The 9,458-nt window shown below is 53.3% G+C and overlaps 1 long non-coding RNA gene across 1 annotated transcript; it reads right to left on the bottom strand.

The window, feature by feature from the left end:
* Positions 1 to 1,768: 1,768 nt before the first annotated feature.
* LOC131276260 (uncharacterized) lies at positions 1,769 to 9,120 on the bottom strand. The gene is made up of 3 exons (XR_009183758.2): positions 9,009 to 9,120; positions 6,778 to 7,325; positions 1,769 to 5,608 (listed from the first exon to the last, which is right to left on the bottom strand). It is a non-coding gene; the product is annotated as an uncharacterized lncRNA (long non-coding RNA).
* Between the last annotated feature and the right edge of the window lie 338 nt (positions 9,121 to 9,458).

Below are 9,458 nucleotides of genomic sequence, written 5' to 3'. Positions count from 1 at the left end.
CTGGGAATCTGATCTCTCCTTAGCTGACACGTTGCTGCTTTCATGGGTTATAAGTGGAGTCCACAGACTCCTGCTTCCTTTGCTCCCCGCCTCCTGGTCCATTCCCAACATGGTGCTCCTTCATAAATCACCAGCCCATCCGAGCCAAGTTCTGCTTCCCGCGTTTTAAGTCTGAGAGCAGTTATTCCTGCTGATAAACTGGATTTAGACAACTTCGCAAGCCCCCGCCTGCAGCCAAAACGCTGAAGGTGAAACAGTCCCCACGCTCCGTCCTGTCGAGGAGAAGGATGTCCCGCCGAGCCCTCCCTGGCGCGTGGCCCGCACGTTAGTGTCCACGGGAGAACAGCTTCTGTCAGGGCCTGGAGCTGGGCCTCGGGATTGGCTGGGGATGGGCAGCAGGATCACCACGTTGGTGCTTCCCACCAGCCGCCCAGGGAGGAGGGCAGCACTGCGGGCCCCGGCCGTGGGCGCGCCCTGACAGCGAAGCCCTCCCACCCAGCACCTCCCCACCCAGCACCGGGTCAGAGTGAGCCCGTGAGCACATCCTCCCATCCCATCTTCTGTACCGATTCTGGGGCACTGCTGGCACCCCACGAGCCTTTTTACAGATGGGAGATGGCCTGGGGTCACAGCCGGAGCCCAGGCCACACCGCAGCACCTGCCGTTTCTTTCCTTTTGCAGGATTCTGGCCAAATCCCGCCATGGGGTCACTTTGTTGCATCAGCCACCAGGAAACAGCCTCTGTCTGTGGGATGCACCGGCGGGTGCCTGGGGGAGCGGGGGGCAGGATGGGGAGCCAGGCCATTAACCCCTTCCTTCCTTCCTTCAGACGCCTTGTACAGACGCCCAGCACAGCTTGCCCGTGAGCACAGAGGACCACCATGTGGGTGGGAAGCCAAGCAGAGACCCAGGCACCCCCTTCCTGAGCCCACCTGCCCAAGGGCCGCCTTCTGCTCGCAAACTCTGCTCCCTCCACTACCCTGCAATATTCCCACGAATGAGGAAGACTCCAAGACTGAATGGGAGGGCAGGTGAGGGATACGGGAAAGCGTGGGGGCCTCGCCAAGGCACAGGCGTTCACCTGGAGATGCCCAGGCAGAGAGGAGAAACCCCGGCCCCCGGGTAAGACACAGGGAGGTCCTCTGACCCCTGGCTGGCTGTGGCCTAGGTAAAAGGAGAACGAGGGAAACGGATTTGACTTGACTGGTAGAGCATCCACCTACCACATGGGAAGTCCAGGGTCCAAACCCAGGGCCTCCTGACCCGTGTGGAGCTGGCCCATGCACAGCGCTGATGCGTGCAGGGAGTGCCGTGCCATGCAGGGGTGTCCCCCACGTAGGGGACCCCCACACGCAAGGAGTGCACCCCGTAAGGAGAGCCACCCAGCGCGAAAAAAGCGCAGCCTGCCCAGGAGCGGCACCGCACACACAGAGAGCTGACAGCCCGTGCGCCGCAGAAAGCTGGCGCAGCAAGATGAGGCAACAAAGGGAGACAAGCAGATACAGAAAAAATGTGCAGCAAATGGACACAGAAAAGAGACTGCAAAGAAAGGAACAAGCTGCAAAGGGAGGGGGGGATTAAATAGATAAATAGATATAGATAAATAAGTAAATCTTTTAAAAAATAAAAAAAGTTAGTCTTCCACCCCAGACCCCAGTCTCCTTCCCCAGAAGCAACCATTATTAACGCTCCCTTACGTGTCCTTCCAGAACGTTCTTGTTCCTAGGCACACAACTGTAACACAAATGGGAGTATACTATACACACCATTCTTTGCCTTGCTTTATTTTTTACTTAAGATTATATCTGGGAGATTTCCTTCAATATCAACACATAAAAATCCACCGTATTCTTTTTAATGGCTGCCTGGTTTTCCATTGCTTGGACCTACAGTTGTTTTCCATCTTCTGTAGCTATTAGCATTGATATAGTGAGCATGTTTTTCATGTGTATTGGCCCATATGTGGCAGGATGTTTGTAGGATAAACTCCTAGAAATTTGAGTCCTTGTCAAGCTGTTTCCCAAATAAGCTACATCCCTTCACACTCAACTCCAACAACTTGTGATGTTTGCTTCCCCCCCTCGCCACCATGGTTACTCGAGACCCTAATCGTGTGATTATAAACTGTGAAGCTCCACATAGATCCAACATGGCTTCCTGACTACCGCCTCCTCCGTGAAGCTCTTCCTGATTTCTCTCTCCCCAGCCCAACTCCACACCTCTGATTCCCCACAGCACCTAGTCCAGCCATTTCTTGCCTGCTCCTGTATCAGGCAGTCTACATGCCACTTGTCCTCTCTACTAAACCATGAGTGTCTCAGGAACTGGAACTTGGTTGCTCAGCTTCTACCTCCGGCAGCAAACAGCCCAGCGCTTGCACAAAGCAGGAGCTCAATAAAGACTCTCCGTGTTTAGTTTGGTCCTACCCACCTCTGAGCTCTGAGTTTCTAGGCTTCAGGCTAAGCTCGGGCCCCTCTGGGCCGAGGAGGGTCTGAGGGTGAGTTCTCTCTGTTGTGTCCCCGCAGACTTTTATTTGGGCTGAGTTGTATCTCCCCCGGCCCTGGCATTCTCCCACGAGCAGCAGACCGTCTCAGATTATAAAAACGGGTCCGGATGTGCTCATCACAGGAGCAGACTTCTTAGCCTGGACTTGTGCTGCTTTACCTGGGGGAAGGGACAGCAATGCGGGAGAAAGCCCTGGCCCTGGGGACACGACGGAGAGACTGAAAGGCCGCCGGCTGCCCACTCCCCAGCGCTCATCTGCCCGAAGCCTTCAGGAGAGGAGCGGCCGTTCTCCTCGAGTGGGAAGAGCCTGGCTTGGGAGTCGACTCCGCAGCCCTTTCTTTCACTCCGCACTTGTCTCCTGCTTTTTAAAACGGGAACCGCAAGCTTCCTTGGCTTATGGTGAGGATTCGGGCGATACACACACACAGCTTTTTGGAGTTTAGAAAAATGCTTTCGCAGACAAGTTTCCAGATGGAAATGACAAAACAAAACTAAAAGCGCCATCCACTTCCTAGCCAAGTTGGAGCCTGTTGTGGAACCTACAGTGCCCCCCCCCCAGGCTATCTTCCCAAGCCGGAGGAGAGGGCAGGGAGCCTGGAATTTCTCTCTGCTCTTATCACCTAAGTGGATCCAGATGGAACGAGCTCTGGGGCTTGAGCACACATGCGCCCCCAGCACGCCCCCCTCCGCCCCACCCCACCGGCCACGCCAAGAGTCCAGCCGTGGCTGCATTTTAGAGCTGGACAGAGGGCGGCTGCCAGGGCTCGCCGGGGAGGCAAGCCCCAGCCTTTCCACACCTGTCAGCCTCTCTTCTGGCAAGGGGAGGCCAAGGTGGGAGCAGGTGCACAGCAGGTTATGGGTGTCCCAGGTGGTGACGTGCCCTCAGGTGGTGATGGGCACCCCGATGGTGACAGAACATCCAGGTGATGACAGACCCAGCTGGGGACACGGGCTCAAGTGGTGACAGGTACCCAGGAAACTGTGGGCACACAAGCGGTGATGGGCACCCAGGGAGTGAAGGGTGCTCAGCTGGCGACGGGTGCCCAGTGATGATGAGCACTCGGGTGGTGGCAGGCCTCTGGGTGGTGACAGGTATCCCGGTGATGGCAGGCACCAAGGTGGTGGCGGGAGCTCAGCTGGTTGAAGATGCCCAGGAGGTAACAGAACATCCACTGGTGACGGGCACCCAGGTGGGGGCGGGAGCTCAGCTGGTGGTGGGTGCCCAGGTGGTGGCATAACATCCAGCTGGTGACATGTGCCCAGGCTGGGCAATTCCCAAGCAACAGTGCCCCAGTGGCTCAGTGTCATGGCCCCTGCGTGTGGCCCATTTGGGTCCATGCCTCGGGGTCATGTTGGTCCAGAAGAGACACTTTCTCCACATCCACCTCTGTACATCTGCCCCATGTTATCCAGTCTGGGCACCACTTTTTCAGGAGGGTTAGGCTGCCCAGGAGAAGAAGCGACGTAGGACTTGGAGCACAGCTTTTGGGAGCCATGATGTAGGAAGTTACCTTTTCCTATTTCCTCGACTCTCTCTCTCCACATATTTCTCCCTCTCTGTGCATACCCCCTGCCTCTACCCATTCTATGACATGCTTGTGATTTTATGTGTTTCTCTGCCTCTCTCTCCTCCTCTCCTCCCCTTCTCCTCCCTTCTCCTCTTCCCTCTGTTTCTTCCCACTGGCTCCCCTCTTTGTCTCCCTTCTCCTCCATCATTTTCTGGCTTTCTGAGCTTTGGGAATAACTGTGTTTTAGAGCCAAGGCAAGGCCTTGGAAACTCTCCTATGGGGAAATTCAAGCCCTTGCTGGGGGGTTGCCATTTATTAAAAGGGTCGTTGGGATGAATGTGTCTCATTCACCAGTCCTGGGGGACTCAGAGCACAGCCAACAGATCGCAGACATCCGAGCGTCTCCCCAGGAGCGCCCACCCTCCTCCGCCTTCTCTCCTTCTTCTGAACAGGAAAGTGCTATAAATCCTTTCTTCCACGTTTCCTAAACACACATCGGGTCCTTTGCCTCCCAACCCATTAACGATTCTTTAACTTTGTGGATCGTGGAGGATGGCCGTGGTGAGACAGACCCTCTCCGTGTGAGCAGAACATTTTGACAGGCCTGCCAAGGAGAGAGAGCTCTGTTTCAAGATAAAGTGAGCTCACCATGCCAGGATGCACTCAACCAGTGGTCAGAGCACAAGCTGAGTTTCAAAGAGAAGCAAGCATCGGATGGAGAGAGGACGAGGGGGCAGGCAGCAGTTGACCTTCAACCTTTACCTGAGCCTCCATAGCTGGGAGTTGAAAGGTCCTCAGTTTGGAGAGGCTGTCAACTTCAGACATGGTAAATTCTGACTCCCCGTTGTCCCCAGGGGAAGGGCCGTTTCTAAATTAGAAGTCTCCTTCCCTGCCCACCTTGCCCCCAAATACTCCTATTTTTTCTGTCAAGATAATCTCCAAAGCCATTAGGAATGGCAGGGGCAGGACAATGCTTTGGTTTTCTCTTCCTCCTTTTCTTCTCCTCCTTCTCCTTTTGTGTGTGTGTGTGTGTGTGTGTGTGTGTGTGTGTGAGATTGTTATAGTGCTTTGTTTACATACTGAGGGCTGAGAACAATTTCTGAATTTCCATTATTGTGCCAGAAGCACTTTAAAAGTAATGGCTTCCTGGGGTTATTTTCCCCAAAGTTTGAATACTTAAGGTCAAAATGATTACAGACTCCAAGCCTTTTTCCTTTTTAGAGTTGTGGGTTTACAGAACAACCATGCTTAAAGTACGTGTAGCACAACATTGTGAATGCAATTAACAGCACTGAAATTAACACAAATTTGATTAAAAGGGGAAATGCTGGATTGTATATATGGTAGCAGAATAAATTTTTTTTTTAGTCTGTGGACTACACCACACAAACAGGGAGCCCTCAGTTATAGCAATGTGCTCTCATCAATGGTAACAGGTGTTCCAAGCCAATGCAAGGCGCTGGTGGTTAGGTATTACACGGGAATTCCATGCTTCATACACGATTATTTTATAAATCCTCTTCTCTAACACTTCCACATCTATTAGCTCACTCTTCTCAAGAAACCGACTGAGTCATGTGGAGGGGCTTCCAAACCTGAAATGAAGACGAAATCTCTCAGAAAAGAGCGAGAGAGCCCACGTGCCCCTGGGAGAAAGGGGCCAGCAAGAGAAGCCGGGCTGGGAGGCTGAATTCCGGAGCAGAGAGGGAGAAGAGTGGGACACTTGCCCAGCAGGGTGGGCGGGGTTTCTGCTCGGATTGCTCTGTAGGGATGGCCTGAGCGCCCTAACAAAACCTCACAGAAGGGGTCCCAGGGCCACTTGTTAACTGCAAAATCAATAGTTCGTCACCCCTGCCTCCATGCCCCTTCCCTGCCCTGCACTGCAGACCTTTCTTCTTTTCCATTGCCACCGGTGCTTTAGTAACCTAGCTTTATCAGCTGAGCTTCTCTGTGCGGGCACAAGGTCAGGCTGAAGCAAAGCTTCCCCAGTGCCGGGTGCACCTCGGAACTGCTCTGTAGCCAGATCCTTTTCAGCTAGCGGTTTCTCTTGCATTCATTGGGATCTAAAGGGTCTTTTGGATTATAGAGATGTCTCTATTTTGGTGGGAGAGGAGCTAGAGGCAGGGTAGTGGGAAAGGCTAAGTGAAAGCCTCAAATTGTAGTGCCCCAACCGCCAGCCAAGATACAAGGTCTCTGGGATTCAGGTTTTGTAGTCCCTATAATATCTCCATTGACTTAGTTGACTAATCGGCCCCTGTAGAAACTGAGGTGTCCTGGAGAACGCCTAGACCAGCTGCAGGTCTAAATATGTGGCACAGTAATATTGTCGCTAAAGCAGGTTAGTCGGGCCTCAGGATTTTGTGAATGGATGCTCTTCCAAACAATTTTAAAGAAGAGGACCGGAAAGGGTTTGAATTTAGGTGGGACAGACACTATTCTTGACCATTTGCATTGGGGCTATAACTCTCCCTCCTCTATCATAACATAGTCCAAAGGGATCGGGGCTGCCCAGACTTCCCAGAGCCCCCGGCCCATCCACTGCATCCAACTCCCTTGCTAAGCAGGCAGGAGCCTTTGGTGAGCCACACACGCTCAGAGCTGGGATATGAAGATTCCGGCATCAGCCGTGTTAGTGATGTTTTTAGGGGGCCGGTGGTGAGAGGATACTCCTTCCAAAGCAAAAAAATTGCTTGTCTTATATCCCTACCCCTTTGGGTTCTGGAGGCAACACATACTTATAAAAAAATATCTCTACTCCACATACCAGAAGATGAGAAAGGCTGCCAGCTTCAAGAAGGGCCCAAAGCAGGAAAAGTCTTGGTAGGAAGTCCATGTCATGATGCAAAAAGCCTGACCCTCGGGCTTTACGATCTGCAGGCCCTGTGGTGTCGGGGTGTTGGTGTAGTGGTGGGGACAGGTGCAGTGGAGGACATGGCAAGCCCCAGTGGGAGAATCACAACGCAGGCTTCCAAGATTCCGGGGCAGGACTGTGCTCTGCAGCAGAAATTCATAGGCTGAATCAGTTCTTGGCATATTCCTGGGCCACAGGTAGAGACAAAACATGCCCGGGGAACCCCGAGTGGCCATGCATCTAGAGTTGCCTGCTCTGAGCTGTGCCGTCCAAACTTCCAAGTCACAGAGGCGATCATGCCTTGCAGCAGTCCATGGTAAGACAGGATTGGCTTGAGCTGGACCAGAGAGCGTGAGCTGCATGAGCAGGTGACCGAGATTCAAGCCTTGTCATCCACCACAGTTGTACCAGTACCCCATCTCCACCCACACCTCTCAGGGTATGGGGGTCCCCACAGCCAGCTGGAAAAGAAAGAAAAATCCTTGGTCATCATGCCTATAGCAGACAGAACGATGGCTCCCAAAGATGACCACATTCTAATCCCCAGACCTGTGACTGTCCCCTTAAAGGCAAAGAGGACGCTGCTGATGTGATTAGGTTAGGGACCTCACAGTGGGAGGATTAGACCGTGTGTGGGCTCACATGGTTTGAAACGGACTATGGGGCTTGCAGAAGAGACAGAACATGCAGGCTTTACCTCCGAGGTACTTAGAGGGGAATTGGGATGCACCAAATGAAAAAAGCCTCTAAGTAACACCTATTCTAGAGGGCAGACCTCATGACCAAATAGATTTAGGAAAAAATTGGAGCAACAAAGGTTAAAAATATTTCTTTACTACAGGACAGCTCAGAGCTAACATGAGTGTGCTCGAGCATATTACAATTTAGCAAGGTGTGCTCAGGGGGTTACCAGTGTGTGTGTGGGGGGGTGCCAGTGTGTGTGGGTGGGTGGGTGTCAGTGTGTGTGGGTGGGGGTGCCAGTGTGTGTGGGTGGATGTCAGTGTGTGTGGGTGGGGGTGCCAGTGTGTGTGGGTGGGTGGGTGTCAGTGTGTGTGTGTGGTTTTGGGGTGGGGTGTGGGGAGAAGGGGTAAGGGCCAGAGGTGCCATTTGAGACGGAGATAAGCTTCCTGGAGGGGTAAAGGTTGGACTGGGCTGTGGAGGATGTGAAGGGTTCAGCTTGATGAAACGAGAAGACGTTTCAGGGAAGGGGGCATGGGGAGGATGGAACAAGCCGAGACTAACCACAAAGAACACGGATCCTCCAAAAGCCCATAGGCACTGGACGTGAAAAAGAGAGTGCAGGGCTCTTCGGTTTATTCTGTGCTCACTGCCTGTCTTTTTATTATGCTTTCTCCCAATTTCTTGATAGGAAAAGGCAAGTGCTCTGGGCCTGTTTGCCTGGCCCCCACGCTCTACATCTGGGAATCTGTCAGCCCTTAAACTCTGTGCCAAGGGGGACATGCCGAAATGGCAGCAGGTCCCCAAGGGGGGCCCACCCTCCGGCTCGCTCTGGGAAAAGCCTCAGCCCTGCACACCCCCCTTTCCCTTCCACTCCAGGTTCAACATCGAGTTCTCTGGCATCGATGCCTCTGAAATATTTGCAGAATGCTCTCCCACGCTCCTCGGTTGGTGCCGAGGTCAGGCCGGCAAGTTCTGCTCATTTAGGTTTTGCTCATAAATCATTCTCTCCCTTCCTCTTCAGGGCTTCCAGGCTCTTCCTTCCCAGGCCACAGGGGAGCCTTCCCAAAACTCAGAGCCTCCAGGGGACAGCTGGTTCCCACCCCGGGCACGGAGAAACCCCCTCGGCAAAGCACTGCCCTGGGCAGCTCCGGCCCCTCATCTGACACCAAACCAGAGTGCAGAGTAAGCTCAACGCGAACCCTGATGTCACTGCGTTGGCTGCAGAGATGTCCAGCCCAGATGCAGGGACAGGAGTGGACTCATCGTTAGGCGCGGGCAGGGGCGGCGGGATGCCTGGCTCTGCTGGTGGCCCAGCTGGCAGTTTGCGTAATCCACTGACTCTTTCCTGCTGGGCTCTGACTTCCCTGAGCACACACTGCCCAGCCCTTGGCTTTCCTACAATAAAGTCTCCAGGGCAAGCGTGCAGGATGCCCAGGCACAAAGGACATGGTGAGGAAGCTGACCTCCACAATGAACTTGAGCGTGGCAATGTCCAGATAGAGTCGTCTCTTCCCTGAGGGTCACATTTCTTTGAGATTGATTTTCCTTGATCCTAGAAGCCTGTGTAGGAAACAACTATGAGTAGACAAATGAACTAAATACTAAATCCTAATCCTGGGCTGACCCAACCTAGAGCTAATCCTAATAATAGCTTCCACTTATTAAACACCTGCTTTCCACCAGAGCCGGTGCTAAATCTACTTCCCTTAAAATTGTGTTGAGTAGATATTGTACCTGTGTTACAGATGAAGAACAGAAGTTCAGAAACAGGGAAGCGGACTTGGCCCAGTGGTTAGGGTGTCCATCTACCACATGGGAGGTCCGCGGTTCAAACCCCGGGCCTCCTTGACCCATGTGGAGCTGGCCCATGCGCAGTGCTGATGTGTGCAAGGAGTGCCCTGCCTTGCAGGGGT

This window comes from Dasypus novemcinctus, chromosome 27, assembly GCF_030445035.2.
Source record: "Dasypus novemcinctus isolate mDasNov1 chromosome 27, mDasNov1.1.hap2, whole genome shotgun sequence".
Classification (NCBI taxonomy): Eukaryota; Metazoa; Chordata; class Mammalia; order Cingulata; family Dasypodidae; genus Dasypus; species Dasypus novemcinctus.
Note: the sequence above shows the minus strand (reverse complement) of the source record. Positions and strands in the feature narration are given on the sequence as shown.